The 17,471-nt window shown below is 33.6% G+C and overlaps 2 protein-coding genes across 4 annotated transcripts in view; one reads left to right on the top strand and one right to left on the bottom strand.

Annotated features, from left to right (window-relative positions):
• Positions 1-17,471, bottom strand: part of LOC107981507 — a 204,044-nt gene that overhangs the window by 120,437 nt on the left and 66,136 nt on the right. For 2 of the 3 annotated variants that reach the window (XM_031930020.2, XM_031930018.2), the window contains exon 2: positions 7,505-7,648. The gene's annotated coding sequence lies outside the window, so the exon portion shown is untranslated. The remainder of the gene's footprint in view (positions 1-7,504; positions 7,649-17,471) is intronic. The other variant, XM_031930019.2, reaches the window with a different exon arrangement.
• Positions 1-17,471, top strand: part of LOC100118641 (mitogen-activated protein kinase kinase kinase 4) — a 175,817-nt gene that overhangs the window by 156,518 nt on the left and 1,828 nt on the right. The window lies entirely within an intron of this gene.

Genomic DNA, 17,471 nt, shown 5'->3' with positions numbered 1-17,471 from the left:
CTCAGAAAAATTCTAAACTACGACTATTTTCATGTATTTTGAGCTGCTGAACAAGAATCCGACGGTATTTTTTACCGATACCTCAAGCGTTCGTCCCTAACCTCAAAAACACCCCCCAAAATTGATTTTTCACGCAGTTGAGAGGTTTATCCTGTGATCGACGGGAGGAAAATTATTGACAGAGAGTATTTTTATGTATTTTGTGCTGCTGAACACGAAACCGGACGTCTTTTTTACCGATACCTCAAGCGCTCGTCCCTAACCTCAAAAAACCATCCAAAATGTCTTTCTTACGCGGTTAAGAAAGTTACATCTAGAGGAAAATCATTGACGAAGGCTATTTTTATGAATTTTGGTCCACTAAATTTGATCACGAAGCTAAATTTTATTTTGTTACTTTTACTTCAGTACACTTAAATAATGTAAGTGATTACTGACAATATGGTTTATACTGTGCAATTTTTTTATTGATTCCTATTAAAGCTCTCTGCATTTTACAGGGTTGAGACTGTCTTTATTACAAAGCCCGCATTACTTTCTTTTTTTTATTTTTTTAAGTTTTTTAATTATTACTTTTATTTTTGTATATTTATATTATTTTGTTGAACATATTTTAAATTCATTTATTAATATTGTACTATTGATAATGGACTTGGTGCATTAGAGTATCTAAACACAGTAATTTTTTTGTCGGGAGAAACTAAAAACGCATGTCCTTCTGAAATTTTTGTAACAGACGGTGCAGCCGAGAATCTTTTCTTTAGTGATCTTGAAGTTTTTTCGTAATCTTTTTTGGAATAGTGAAAGAATGTTACTGTTTGAAACTTTTGTCTCACCCAGTCATAAAGTTGTTTTGAATTTAAAATCGCTTCCGTAGCTTTGGCCTGCAAGCTGGTACGAGTAGCTTTTCTTTTTAACACGGCTCCTACTCCGTTACATGAACCCTTTCCATAAGCGTAGAATGGAAATGCCAATCCGCCATTATTTGGAAATCTGACTCATGTTTAACCAAGTTCATCATTTGATATATATTTTTATAGTGCTGCTTTGCACCATCTGTGACGTATATAATCTTATTCATTTTTGGGAATCTTTTCTTATAAAATATAAACTGCGGCCGTATCATCAGTAGTACATTCAGAAAGTGCTATAAAACTACAATACCTTGTTTAATTATCTTCTCTGTAATATAGTACTGCAACATTTATTGTACACTGATCATTGTTAAAATGAAAGTGCTGAGCAGCATCCTGAACGACGTAAGCAAAATTTTCAGAATAATCCATATCCAGAAGCCCTTCGTTCTCTTGTAAATTGTTCTTCTGATCTTTTATATATTTAGATTGATTTTTTGCGATGAAATGAGTGGTACAAGTTTTTTAAAACTCAAAGACAATTCAGACGTAAAATTATCCACCGAAAGACATTCTCTTTTTAAAGTACATTTATTTGTTGACTGCCAGACACTAAAAATTAATTCTTCAATCTTATTTTCGTATAATACAGAAGATACATGTTCTTCAAATCTTAAAAAATTACCACATTTTTGACAACTTCCTGAAAAACAAGCAGGATTCTGATTTCTGCATAAGATGAACGAAAAGCAATCGATATAACCATTTATTGGATCACCAGATCCCTTTGTGAGAATCATCAATTTAGATGCTTCAAGCATGGCCTTGAAATTTTGGTGTATTACACATACACACACGCTATGCGTGCCTATTTCACCAGCCAAAACACACCATTTTGGACGTAGTTCGGCGAATTTACTAAAGCTGATAGGAAATTGTGGACATTCATCTTTAAAAGTTCGATACAATACTTTAATATCACATAGTAGCAATCTTTTTGGAACATACTGAGTTTCACCATTTTCGTTAATTTTAACTACATCTTTCTTATTCGGCATAACGCGACTGTTAATATCAGATTCATAACATTTGTTTACCTCTTTAATTGTAATTTCAGGTAAACTTTTCGCTTTTTTCGGATCAGGAATCGCTAAGATACCGAATTCATCTTTCAAATCTCTCGGCTTTTTTGCAATTCTTAAAGAGACATTAAACTCTGATTCAATATCGCATAATGTCCAGCATTCAGGTACTATTGTCAAAATAGAAACTATCAATGGATCATTTGGAGGTAAAGAAGATTAAATGGATTAATACATCTGTCAACATGAACTGTTGGAAAAGAATGCTTTGCAGTAGACTCAGACATTAAAAATATTTTAGAAGCTTCAATTAACCATGGACAAGTATACATAAGCTATATCAGCTTAAAAGTTCATTGTGTCTGCTTCAAACTAATTTTTCTGTCATTAAAAATACCATATGGAAAGTATCAGCTAATAAATTTTGTAGAATTTGAAACAAAACTAAACTATAGAGAAAGATTCTGGAATACAACAGTATACAAAATAATATTATTTTAAATATATTTGAAATCAAAATTTAATAAATTAACATAATAATCTAAACTTTGATTTAAATATTTTAAAAGAATTCTAGGTAAAACAAGGTGTGATACAATTATTACTAAAACTTTACCGTCAGAAAATATATCAAAGACAAGAGTAGCGTCTGCAACGTTTACACAGTGGTAGCAAGAACATCTCAATTAATATCATTAAAAAAATATAAACTTAGAATAATTTTAGAATAATTTTTAAAGTTTAGAATCTTTGTTGGTTGCATGGACAACAGATGAAGTTGTTTCGATGAGAAGGTTCTGTAACTTATATTTCCAAATAAACATACATAGCAACGAAGTATCAAAATATTATCATAGTTTGATAAAATGCGTTTTATGCGAAACATATTTTAAATATAATAGTTAAGCAATTCCTACAATAGGTAACATAATTTAGAAATATTTTTATATTTTTTATTATAAAAATTCTGATTAGAAAAATATGTTTACCGCAAGCGAAGCGAGACCGAACGTGCAGGTGCTATGAAATTATCTTTTAACTTGTATTCGTTTTTTTAACAAAAATGATAATGCTATTTATTTCTTGAAAAAAAAAATTAAGTAACCTAACTTTACTATATGTCATAATATTTAAAATTAAAATATAATTAAATATTTTGATATTTTTTACAATAAAAATTCTCATTAGCAAGTATCAAAATATTACCAAATTTTGATAGTATTAAGTATACTGCAAACATAATATCTTATTGGCAATAATAATGATAAAATAAATAATAAATATGTTTAGTGAATGTTTTAATGCAGCCCTAACATGAAACGGTTCTAAAAACATTTTAAAAACTTTTAATACCACACTTTAAAACGCTGGAATGAAATTTTAAGAAATATTGGAAATAACGACTTAATTTAATGATTTTATTAAATTTAATGATCGTTATTAAATCATGATGATATTATGATTTAATAACGATCGAATGTCCACACTTTTTGGATTTTATTAATTTGATAAAACGTTTATTTAATGTTATAAAGTTGTACACTGTAAATTGTAATAAAATTCTAATAAAAATAGTTAATCACTATAAAAGATTGTTTGTATTTAGACTATGCTTTACAGTTTTTTACAGAATAATACACTTTTTACATTTTTTTTTATTTTTTTTTATTATTATATTTTTACATTGTTTTGCAGTTAATAACATTTCTAAATTTGATAAATTTTAAGAATTTTAAACTTTAACAATGTTATAAACTGCAGAAAAATAAAAAATTAGAAAAGATGTTTTATTGCACAAAATGTGAAATACGTAAAAAAAATATATAAAAGGGTAGAAATCTGTAAAATCTTGTATAGCATGCTTCTTTACGGTTCTCTACTATTTTTAGTATAATTTTATAGCTAAACAGCTAAATTTCTTTTTTATTTTGGTAATTTTTAGAATATCCCAACTAAGACTTTTCAGAATAAATTCGATTACAGCGCGGGCTTTGTTCTGATTACTTATAAAGTTTAGTAATATTTGGTCATTATGAACGCCATATGGAATTGACGTAATCGAGTTAACTAAATCAATAAATTTTCTAAAATGACAGGTATTTCAATCATTTTCCAAAAGGAATCAGTCCACTTCATCTATGATGAATACATGTAAACACGCATGTTGAAAATACATATGTATAAGCAGAATTATAAAGTTTGTAATACATACCATGTCGTCAAACAGATTATACATACAATTACTGGCAACAGTTAATATAATTATTTAGTGATAATTCCACTGTATAAATATATTTTAATTCTATTAGAAATATTTTTGCAGCAGAAATTGGTAGGTACTTAAATTTTTTGCACTTTTCTATTAGATAAGTAATAATAAACAACCAACAACACTAAAAAATGTATGTTCATTATTTAAACTTGTACAATATGTAAGCTGTAAAATATTGTATTTAACACGATAATAATTAATTAATAACATACATATTAATATAAAATATTGCATCTAAAGTTATGTTAATGTAAAAAAATTTTTATCTAACGTAACAGAATATTTATTATTGTTAACAAATGAAGATTGTACTTTTTACATCATTTCATTTAATATTAAAAATAATACGAATATACATTTTCTATTAAAATTTTTGTATTAATGTCTTGTATAAAAAAAGTTCTGCAATACGTAATGAAGGTATTTCTTGAAGAATCAATTTACTTAAAATTAAAAAATGTTTGATATAATTTCAAGTCATAGCGATTATTCTAGAAAATATTGTTTAAGAGCTAAATATTCCGATTAATTACCCATATTTTAAATGTATGTATAAGTTTGATTTCACTTCATAAAATTTAATAAGTTAAAATAAATCTTTTACTAAAATACAATTTTAACTATTTTATAAGTTATCTATTAAAATTTACTTTTAACACTTTTGGAATTACAAAATATTTATTTATTATCTATTTCATAAAAGCTTCCTAATCAATAAATTATTTTATAATAAAAAATTAATAATTACTATTTGCAATTAAATAATTGTTTAAGTAGTTTTTTATTTATTATTTTTTGCAGAAAACAGTCTAAGTTCTAGTAATGCAGTAGAATTTTTAAATTTATTTAGATATTTATCGACTTCAAATACTAATTTAATAATTGAAAATATGTGATTTGAGTCATTTTTTTTATTTTTGTAATATTTATAATCTAAGTAAATATGCCGGACTATAGTCGAAGCGAAATTGTTGATATTTTATTGATTTTGGGAGAGTGTCGAAGAAATTATAATGCAGCAGCACAATTATATCGGAGGCGTTTCCCAAACAGAAATCATCATCCATCTCGAAGTACGATCCAGAGAATTGAACAGCGAGAGAGGCGAGGACCTCAAAGATCACGACAACGTCATAGAGTAATGACTATCGAGCGAAATGATCCACGAGTATTGGTGGTGCTTGCTATGATTTATTTAGATCCTCATATTTCAATTCGACAAATAGAAGTACGATCTGGCATCCCGAGAGAAACAGTGAGAAGAATAACAAGACTCCATCGTTACCATCCATATCATATTACTTTGACCCAAGAGCTAACAGAACGTGATTTTGAAAGAAGGTTACGATTTTGCCAATGGGCACAGGAAAGATTGCAAAACGATCCACATTTTTTCAGGTACGTCATGTTTTCCGATGAAGCCACTTTCCATAATACAGGTCAACTAAACCGACACAATTCCCACTATTGGTCCATTGAAAATCCTCATTGGACCCGTGCAGTCGATCACCAACATCAATGGAGTCTTGTAGTATGGTGTGGTATTGTTAATGGCTATCTAATTGGGCCTTACTTTTTTGACGGTAATGTTAACAGAGATAGATACCTCCATTTTCTGACAAATGAATTACCAAATCTGTTAGAAGATGTTAATATACAAACCAGAATGCGTATGTGGCTTCAACATGATGGTGCACCTGCGCATAGAAGTTTAGATGTTCAAGATTTTTTAAATCAAATGCAAAGAATCATTAATACTTGCAGAGGCATACCAAGGCATGTGCTTCTGTCGACTGTTGGAAGCTTTGAGCGAAGAATTCAACTATGTATTAGACATCATGGAGGGATTTTTGAACACTTAATTAGGTAAAGCTTAAACTCTATTTATAAAGTGATTTTTTCATGGTCTTGCCTTCATCTGCCGGTGTCTTCACGTCTTGCCTTCATCGGCCGGGCTATGATTCTTGCCTTAATCGGCCGGTGTCTTCACGTCTTGCCTTCATCGGCCGGATCAAAATGGGACCTGAAAATCCACCCTGCTACGTCCTCGTCGTGGGTCCTGGACATCAAGTTTTATAATGATGACAAAACGCAGGAAATGGTACGCTAAATGATTAAAATCTTTTCTTCTATTTTAAATTTACTACTTCGTTTAAAGTGCAACATTTTACACGCTTTCAGGATCCGGAGTCGAAAAAGTGGGTGCTGTTTGAAAAAAAATAATTTGACCCTGAAATGACCTTGTAGGACTGGCTCAAATTCGAGGTCACAATTCTCCCCCCCCCCCTATACAACAACTTTGGTCTCTACCACTTTTTTTTAATTTGGCGTTGCTAGAGGAATTACGTAGGCGGGGTTTCATTCTGGCTGCAGGACATTGAGATGACCTTCAGTGCCGCAACCGAACATACCATTCTGAACGTAAAATTTACCGCTCTTTCCATTCCCGCAATAAAAGAATGGGGTTCCTATTTAAAAATCCAAAGTTGACCTTCAAATGACCTTGAAAAACGCGTTCAAGGTCAAATCCAAGGTCACCATCGGGTTGCCCCTTCGATATCCTACAACTTTGGTCTCTACCATTTTTTTCGATTGTGGCTGTCCCTGACGAGTTATGAGCGGTGCCCGTTTAAATTGGGTCACCCTGTATATAGCATAGAATTGAAACTTCCGATTGCTGTAACTTTTCAAAAAACACCGTTCGACCTATCAAATTTTTATTTCCTTGATTCGTATTATGATTTTACATCATGACCTAGTTTTCCAATAAGATGTATGATTTATTTTCTTTATAATTAAATAAAATGTACACTAAATTTAGACTTATGCTATGCTTCCCATGTTAAAATACACAACTTCAAGACCCGATATCTTAAAAAATCATACCGCTTGGGGGGTAAAAAATTTTACCACGTTATAGAGGGCACTTAATAGGATATATTTATAAAATAGCAGCAATCTGTAAGAATATTGATTTTTTGAGTGAACTACCTTAAAAGTATGGGAGCACGGAGGGCGAAAGAGATTCTAGATGATAGATCTAGGTGCCGACGGTGTTTAGTTATCTCCGCGATCCTGAAGAACAGCTGGAGGCAACTGTCCAAGTGCACTTTTGAAATGACGAAAGCCGATACGTGAACTAATAAAGTATTAGGACGTGAACCTTTGCCGTCACGTCATTAATTTATAAGAAAGGGAAACTACCCGGATAATAATGATTTGAAAGAGAGAATATAAGAGAAAGAGAGGGATGCGTTATTGGCCTATTGAATATTGTTGTACTGAATGACACTTACCTTTATCGTTATCGGGTTCGAACTCTTCCGCTACCTGCTCGTCCTCTCAGTTGTTGTTGTGAGGCGTGATAAGATCGGCGCAGAAAGATTTAAGAGGTTGCAACACACACACATGATAAGGGTTCCAGCTTATGTTAAATCCTGCTAAAAAACGAAAAAATATTCGTCTAATAAAAAATTTTCCATTTCACGTACATTAAAAAATAAAAAATATCTACTGAAAATATTTACAATATACACTATTTATACTGAAAAATATCATTTATATACCAGAGAAAATCACTGACTAAAATTCATGACATTTAACTATATAAATAAGTGTTTTTAGTCACTTGCCACGGCTTTGTGAAAGATCCGGACCGTCTGCCTCACTTTACCTGGGCTTAAAATGTACCTTAAATATGCCTCCTCTGACCTAATGACAGACATTTCCAAAAAAAATTAATTGAATGGTGTTAGAAACAAGTACAGTGTGAAAAATATTAATAAAATTTATAAGCTACGTATACAACGTATGACCACGCTTGGACCCGTACCCAGCAGTTTATCTACCCGATACGGATCTTACCTACTTTTATTAGGACGGTGGCCTTGGTCTGATCCATTTTAACCACTGACACCCTCTGCTCCCTCAAGTTTGGTTCAAAAAGATGCGCACTTTAGCATCTTGTTCGACGGATCCCGTTGTTGCATGCAGCAATGGCGTCGCAAACTTCCTCCTTTATTGTGAAGCCATCAATATCCTTGATCTCTAGAGTGGTTTTAGAGATATGTCCCTTGGTAGTGCCCGCTCGTCCAACTGCAGCTTTGATGGCCTCTTGAAACGACTTCATTTCGTCGTCACTTTGGCCAACGACCACCAGGACACCACCGTCTCTTGTTTTGCTGATGAACTTAACCTTCGTATTCAGTTCATCCGGCTTTACCTTAGCCTTGATTTGTCCAAAGATCTCGGCGTAGTGTTTTCTCGCACTTGGTTTAACGAGGATTACATTTCTCTTTCTTCGCGGGGCCTTCTCTTTTTTCTTCTTTGGTTTTTGGGGTAGGCTTTGCTCCTGATTTTTCTTTTCTTTCCTTTTTGCCTTTATGTCAGTTACAATTTCTGATAGAGGGTGCGCTGCTTGATTCATTTTTGTTTTTCTTGGCAGGGGTACCGCCGCCTCGGTCGGACGATGCTTGTTCCCTCTTCTTTTCGTTGATGCCTTCATAGTTCCTTGATTATTTTCTCTTAATTGGGTTAGCTGCTTTTTCGCAGCGTCCTTTATATTTTCGAAAAGCTTAAATGCCTTAATATTAAGCCTTAATATCAGGTATCCACTATCAAGCGTTGTTTGCACCTTTAAGGTAGTATGGGATCCCCAGTCGTTCTCAACTGCGAGAAGTAGTCCGCGATTGATATTGGTATACAGACGTTTCAAAAATAAGTTGAGAAACGCTAGAGTATATATAAGTATACTCGCAATACTCTAGTAGGGGCCGCGACGATCTGGCAACGTCGCTTTTTCTGTTAGGAACGCCATAGTGCATGCTTGTATAGTATTGATGGTGTATTTTTGACAGTAGCTGAATAATGTATTAGTATAAATATAAAGGAAAATTTGCGAAAGAGAAGAAGATCACCGGAAGAAAGAAAGCAGTTTTAGCGATTAAAGTTGAACTAAGCGGGACAAGGTTCGTTAACCTCAAATCATTCGCGAAAAATCTGAAGTGCAAAAAATGTTCAGATTTATTAGATTTGGAAAAATCGCGAGGTGAGATAAAATCCGGATTTGAGAGTATATTTTTCATAACATGCAAGTGTGGAGAATTGAATAGATTGTCGACAAGTAGCTGCAACAAAGTTGAAGGAAACGGCAGTAACTCAAAAGTCAATACAGCTTTTGTACTTGGTAAACCATACATTTGGTTCTATATAAAAAGATATAACGAGTGCATTTTATTAAAAAACAATTCCAAAATCAAAAATACTTCCTGTGTATGAGAAAATCTTAAAATTAACAAAAACTTGTGCCTTCAAAGGTAATTATTGCCAGTTTCAAGATCTTCTTATACACATGAAGCATTTTCAGTCAAATTCACTTGTACAATGAACAGACTTCAAATCATGATTTTGGAGTATACTGGGAAGAAATACTGAGATTTTGTCAATTGCAAGATTTTCTTATACTCATGAAGCATTTTCAATCAGATTTACTTGTACAATGAACTGAGACTTTAAATCATGATTTTGGAGTACACGGAGAAGAAAATACTGAGATTTTGTCAATTTCAAGATCTTCTTATACACATGAAGCATTTTGAATCAGATTCATTTGTATAATGAACTAAGACTTTGGAATTTGTTTCAAAAACAATGTTAACGAGAATGGCCAAAGCTAATTTAAATAGTGAAAACTTAATGAAAATATTCAAAGAACAAGGTGCAAAAGCAATTGTAAGTGCCTTTACAGAAAAGTTGATAATAAGCCAAAAGTAACAAAATGTACAAAAGTTATCGAAAAAGTCATTCATTATTTAAAAAGTAGGTTGTAAATGTTATTATAATAGTTTGTTATAACGTTCGAATTAGTTTTATAAGAAAAAGTTAAAAAATGTTAATATGTTAATATGTTAAAAAGTTTTTAATTAATTATTTATAATGAAAATAGTAGGGGCTATGCGGGTTCTGCGCCACTTATCAGCTGATCTGGCATTTCTACCATACCGACGCCGGTAACTGTCGATATGGCACTTCTGCCTTATCGGACCCCTCCCCTGTGTCATCTCACGTCCAGCGGCACCCTGCATTTTCAGCAGCCCGCGTCCCCTGGGTAAAAAAAATCGATGATCTATAACGAGTATTCCTGCCATGCCGACGTCTGTAAGTCGCGGGCATATAAGCATTTGGCTGCTTATCTCCGCGTTCCCTGGGCAAAAGAATCGATGATTTATAACGATTATTCCTGCCATGCCGACGTCTGTAACTCGCAGGCATATAAGTATCTGGCTGCTTATATATTTTTTTCATCCATAGGTCCGATGCCCGAATCCCGCATCCCGATTTTTTCTTCACGATTACAGGCTACTGCCCGTGGGCCTAATCTTACTACAAACTTGATGTTTATTAAAATATTAATCACTCCGAGTCTCACTACAAACTTGATGTTTATTAAAATATTAATCACTCGAGTCTCACTACAAAACTTGATGTTTATTAAAATATTAATCACTGAATTTTTTTGCGAGGCTAGCTCCCCACTTTCACGATCACTTTTTTTATATTCACTTTATATTAATTATAAAATAACACTGTTTTATATAATATAATGAATAATTCATCAACTGAATTTGGAATGAAGAGGAGTATAGATTAAATAAATAAAATTTGCAGGTAAGATAACTTCTCTTTTTTTAGTATCTTCTTTAAAATTATTGTACGCCTCTTCTTTTTCAACGAGTATAGCGTTAACTCTAGTTGGTAAGAAAACATCAAACAAAGAATCTAGCTGTAACACAATTTTCATTCCAAACCTAGTAGCAACTTTTTTCACGTCTGTAATCAAATACGATTTATTAACTTCCAAGTCTCTTAAATTCTTAGTTGGAAGGTAACTTGGATTTTTTTCCAGCCTGATTTAATACATCCATGGTTTTGTTGATCTGTAAAAAGAATATATAACTGTATGAAACAATTAATTTTATGTTATTCACTATAACTGCACATATATAATTAAACACTTACACTTTATATAGCACAAAAGAGAATTCACTGAACGCACAAAATCGAGTGTGCACACTGGCGGTCTGCAGCCGATTTTATAGGTCGAGATGAAGGGCAATCCCACCCGTTCGCGAATTTTATGCGCGCGCAGTGAAGGACACCTCCCGCTCTCGCGCGAGGTCACCTATCACCTCCTACTCACGCACACATCCGAGGTCACTCACGGCTCCCCGCTCTCGCGTCATCCGCCACCTCCAGCGTTCGTGCACGGCGAAGGCCGCGCGCTACCCCCTCCCCTCTTTTCGCGTGAATCAAATGCGCGTGCAATCAAGGCCGCGAATCCCTCTTTTATGTGTGCGCTAACCTATGAATTTGCGTATATAAGTTGTACGGAGCGCGCCTACGCGCACACGTGATCGTGATTTGTTTATCTCATTGTAATGATTTTTGTGATGTGATTATGTGAATGAAAGTATAGTGAAAAAATTATAAGTGGCCGCATTTTTAATGAATATCATAAGATGTATGATATTTTAAAATTTTTTTAATGATACGTTTGATAGAAAAAACGAGTGAAAATTAAATTTTAAACTAATTGTGCAAGACATTCTGTAAAAACGGGTAGTAGTGATTTTGCTGGAGCATAAATGGAACATTGTGCGCGACTCCAATTCCCTCTAAAACTCTGCGTCCACTTGAGTTAGCCAGACGAATAGTGTGTTTGTGTGTCTACAGCGTTAGAGGAAGCAGAGGAAAAAAGCGCAGAGTGAAAAAAATGAGTTCTGAACCGAAGGAAGTATGTAAAAAGCAAGCTGGAACACCGTTAAATTTGCAACTACCACCATTTGCTGCGAATCAGAAACAACAGCAGCAGCAGCAGCTTCTGCAACAGATTCAACAGTTTCAGCAACAGCTTCAGCAGTTACAGCAACAGCAATAGCACCAGGTATTAACATTAACGTGTATGTGTTTGTACGCGTTCGTGCATGCGAGAATATGCGCGCGCGCAGATGTGTATGTGTGAATGTAGTGTATGTATTAATATCAAGTCAAAAAATACCTTGCTGGTTAATTAAATTTTCTATTTCAGGTGGATGATGAAGCGGATACGCCGGATTCACCAGGTGCTGCTAATCGTGGCGGTTTTAGCTATACTAATGATTCCAGTGATGAAGATAATGGTTATGCAGGGATGATTGAGCATTTCTTTCTGCAGTAGTGTTACAATAGTTTAAAAAAAAGACGCTTATTTCTAGTGCATTTTTTCGGTATGTGTCATTTTGCTGCAGTGTGAATAGGGCATTGTGCGCGAGTAGAATTTCCTTAAAAACTCTAGGCAATAAAATTTTCACCCGCTTGAGATTGCCGGTGGGCTAGTGTCGTGCAGTAAACGCGTACTACAGTTGTGTGTCTACAGCGATAGAGGAAGCAGAGGAAAAGTGAAAAAATAATGAGTTCCGAAACAAAGAATACGTCTCCAACGATAGTTGTATCGATCGATAATACAATCATCTATCAGGAGGTAAAGAGTGGTGAAGTAATTGTGAGAGAAGTGCGACCACATCCGAGGCGCACGAAAAAGCCGAAAACACCTTGCTATTTACCATTACCTACGTTTGCTCGCAACTTAACATTAAAGTTTTTTCGTTTATACGAAGACCCCGCTGTTCCAAATACAAGTGAAAGACAGGTAAAGTGTTAGTGTGCGTCTATGTGTGTGTATATATGTGTGCATGCCTGCGTGCGTATGTGTCTATGCGTGTAAACGCAATGCGAGGTGGTAGTTCATATATAATTACTTAAATTTATTAAAGAAAAAAAAAGCTTGTATAAATGTTAAAAATACAGACAATCAATGTTTTAAGTGGGCAATTTTGTCCGCGCTTCATCCAGTTTCTCGCCAAGATCATCCTGACAGAGTCATTAATTATCTCAGATTCGATGGAGAATTAAATATGAAAGGAATTGAATTTCCAGTAGCTTTGAAACAAGTATCTAAATTCGAAAAGCAAAATAATCAAATTTCAGTGAATGTTTTTGGTTTAGATGGCCGAGAGATTGTACCACTTCATCTTACGTCGGAAAAGAAAGTAAATCATATTAATCTCCTTTTGATTGAAGCTGGAAAAGATATGTATGATAGTGATGATGATAGTATCATGAATTGTAACGATTATCATTACGTTTACATTAAAAATCTATCAAGATTGGTGAGTAGTAGTCTGACACGTACAAAGAAAATTCACATATGTGACCGATGTCTACACTTTTTTTCTACTCAACAATATTTAGAAGCACATCTGCAGCAATGTAAGCTGATTAATGATTGCAAGGTTAAATTACCAAAAGTTGGTAATGATATCATAACCTTTAAAAATGATAGATTTACAGAAAAAATACCATTTGTTATCTATGCATATTGTCAATGTTTATTAATACCGATTAATGAATCAGAAGAAGATGAACCAAAGAATACTACAGCATATAAAAAAAACATGATATGTTTAGTATTGGATATTTCTTGAAATGCAGTTATGATGATTCTTTATTTCGATTTAGCAGTTATCGAGGAGAAGAACCAGCATTGTGGTTTGCTAAGGAATTGAAATCGATAGCTGAACAAATAGATAATATATATGGAAATCCTATACCAATGGAAAATCTTAGTTTAGAGCAACAAATATCTTTTATCGAGTCAGATACCTGTCATATTTGTGAAAAATCGATAGATGGTAGAATTAAAGTTCATGATCACTGTCACTTAACCTCAAAATATTGAGGATCTGCTCATGCTGGATGTAATTTGAACTATCAAGATTCAAGAATAATTCCAGTGGTTTTTCATAATTTAAGTGGGTATGATGCTCATTTTATAATCAAAGATATATCTAATTGTTTTCCAGGCAAAGTTGATCTTCTTCCCTTAACAAAGGAAAAATATATTGCTTTTACTAAGCATATTGAAAATTGTGTGATAAAGCTCCGTTTCATCGACTCATTCCGCTTTATGGCATCATCTCTCGGTCAATTAGTTTTTCCCTACGAATACATTAATTGTATGGAAAAACTAAATGAAACTGAGCTGCCTGCTGTAGAGAAGTTTTTCAGTTCACTCACAGATTCAACAGTATCGCAAGATGATTATACTCATGCGCAGAAAGTGTGGACAGAGTTTGAAATAACAACTCTTGGAGAATATTCAGATCTTTACATGAAAACAGACATACTACTATTAGCTGATGTTTTTGAAAATTTTCGTGATCAGTGTTTGACTGTATATGGTCTTGATCCAGCACATTATTATACAACACCTGGCTTCACCTGGGATGCAATGCTTAAAATTACTGGTGTTAAATTGAAACTGATCACGGATATTGATATGTTACTTTTTATTGAGCGTGGTATCAGAGGAGGATTAAGTCAATGTTTTCATAGATATGCTAAAGCTAATCATAAATATATGAAAGAGCATTATAAATGCGATCAAGATAATGTATATCTCATATATTTAGATGCTAATAATCTTTATGGTTATGCAATGACACAATCTCTACCATATAATGCATTTGAATGGATTCAAGATTTTACAAATATAAACGTTCAAACTATAGACGATGATGCACTTGAAGGATATATCTTGGAAGTAGATCTTAAGTATCCTAAGGACATTCACAGTATACATAATGATTTATCGTTCTGCCCAGAGCATATGAAACCTCCTGGATCCAAGCAAGAAAAACTATTAGCTACTTTGATGAATAAAACAATTATGTTATTCATTATCGAGCTTTAAAACAGACTTTAGCAAATGGACTTGAGCTTGTTAAAATTCATCGAGTGTTAAAGTTTAAACAATCTCACTGGTGGAAGCCTTACATAGATTTAAATAGTTCCATGAGAGCTAAAGCAAAAAATGAGTTTGAAAAAAAGCTTTTTAAACTAATGAATAATGCTGTTTACGGCAAGACTATGGAGAATGTACGTAAGCATGTTGATGTAAAACTCATGACAAAGTGGGAAGGACGATATGGCGTGGAAGCTCTCATTTCAAAACCAAATTTTCATAGCAGTGCAATATTTAGTGAAAATTTAGTTGCTATAGAAATGAGAAAGACTAGTGTATATGTGAATAAACCTTTATATATTGGTTTGTCAGTATGGGATATTTCAAAGACTGTTATGTACGGCAAAAGTATGAAAATAATTGTAAGTTGTTGTACACAGACACTGATAATTTGATTTATGCAGTAACCTGTAATGATTTGTATGAAGATATTAAATCAAATATTGAACGATTTGATTCATCAGATTATCCAGAAAACAATGTTTCTGGAATGCCACGTATGAATAAGAAAGTTGTAGGACTAATGAAAGATGAATGCAATGGAAATATACTTACTGAATTCATTGGATTGAGAAGTAAAATGTACAGCACACGTGTTGATAATGTCGATTTTGATAATGTCGATGTCGATTTTAAAGAAAATCAAAGCTATAAAGTCGTCGTGAAAAAAACTATTTGTTTTGATGACTATGTAGACTGTTTGCAAAATCAAAGAATTTTGAAAAGAAAGCAATCTGTTATTAGATCAAAATTACACAATGTTGAAACCATACAGCACGAAAAAATTGCACTAAGTCCGTACGATGATAAAAGATTCCTGATACCAGACAGCAATGAAACACTGTCTTGGGGACATTATAGAATAAAGTGAGTATGAACCTTTACAAAATCAATAATGATATATCATGTTATTAGAAATATTATGAGAAAATTTAATATTATCTTGTTTTTCACAGGCAATATAATCAAATATCATTCTCGAATTTTCTCGAGCTTTGTCTGGTGATACAACAAGATCATGTTCACTAAACGGTAGATATTGAATCCCCTCGATAGGTTCAACGAGTTTCCTTAATAGCTGATACTTAGGTTGATTCAACGACTTTGAATAAACGTAAATATTCTCAAATTTCAATCCATTTCTGTGGATGTGTAATAAGAAATAACAGAGCATTTGTTTTACCACAGTTTGACGGTCCACAAAAAACTGCTCGGATGTTATCTGGTGAAAGATCCCCATGTCCTTTTCCCTTACGTCGATCTGACTCTGTCAGAGTGTCAAAATTTATAACAGGAAGTTTGAGTGATTGTTGTTTCACACCCATACTGTATGAAATCTAAATCGTAACTGACGTACGAAATTATAAAAAGTAACATTTTATAACTTAAGTCCAGTAGTGTATAAATCATTGAACAGTCATGATCGTGCATCAAAGTCAAGGTTTAATAAATAAATTTATTAATAAGTTACCGTTTGAAATGAATATTCCAGGCTATCAATACTGTGGTCCAGGCACAAAGCTATATAAACGGCTAGCACGAGGAGATCCTGGCATTAATCCTCTAGACGCAGCGTGTAAAGAACACGATATTGCATACTCCAAAAATCGTGAAGATATAAACGCTCGGAACGCTGCAGATCGAGTATTGGCTGAAAAAGCTTGACAATGTGTTAAAGCTTCAGACTCTAGTTTGTGTGAAAAGGCTGCAGAATACGCTGTTACAACTATCATGAAAGTTAAATCAAAATTTGGAATGGGGTTAAAGAAGTGTAATAAGAGAAACAAGAAGTTAACCTTGAAAAAAATAATAAAAACTGCTTCGAAAGCGGTAACACATAGCAATGACTCACGCGTTGCTATTATAAGTGCTCTTCAAGCAGCTCGCACTATCATGAAAAAAGCTGGTGGTAAACGTAATGTGAGTTTACCAAGAATACTACCTGTTCCAAAAGTAGGCGGCTTTCTTCCTGCACTCATTCCACTGTTTGCAGGACTAAGCGCAGTTGGTTCATTAGCTGGTGGTGCTGCTGGAATAGCGCAAGCTGTAAACAGAGTGAATGCTGCTAAGCAACAACTAGAAGAACAGCAGCGACACAATAAAAAACTGGAAGCACAAGCACTTGGAAAAGGTTTATATTTAAAACCTCATCACAAAGGTTACGGAATACTATTGAAAAAACAGGTTGTCGAGAAGAAAAAAATAGCTCGACGAGGAAAAAAAAAAACTTCGTTGAAGTAAAGCTGTCTAAGCATCCATTGACAGACTATGATCTACAAAAATTTGCTAAAAAACTACAAACATCTAACTTTCGAGGAGTATTCATGAGAAATGCACTTCCAGCTAGCGGACCTCTGTTTAGAGAGAGCGCTATTGTAAATCTTGATGATAATACTGGCCCTGGTACACATTGGGTAGCGTAC

This window comes from Nasonia vitripennis (assembly GCF_009193385.2).
Source record: "Nasonia vitripennis strain AsymCx chromosome 4 unlocalized genomic scaffold, Nvit_psr_1.1 chr4_random0007, whole genome shotgun sequence".
Lineage (NCBI taxonomy): Eukaryota > Metazoa > Arthropoda > Insecta > Hymenoptera > Pteromalidae > Nasonia > Nasonia vitripennis.
This window is presented reverse-complemented; position numbering and strand designations above follow the sequence as displayed.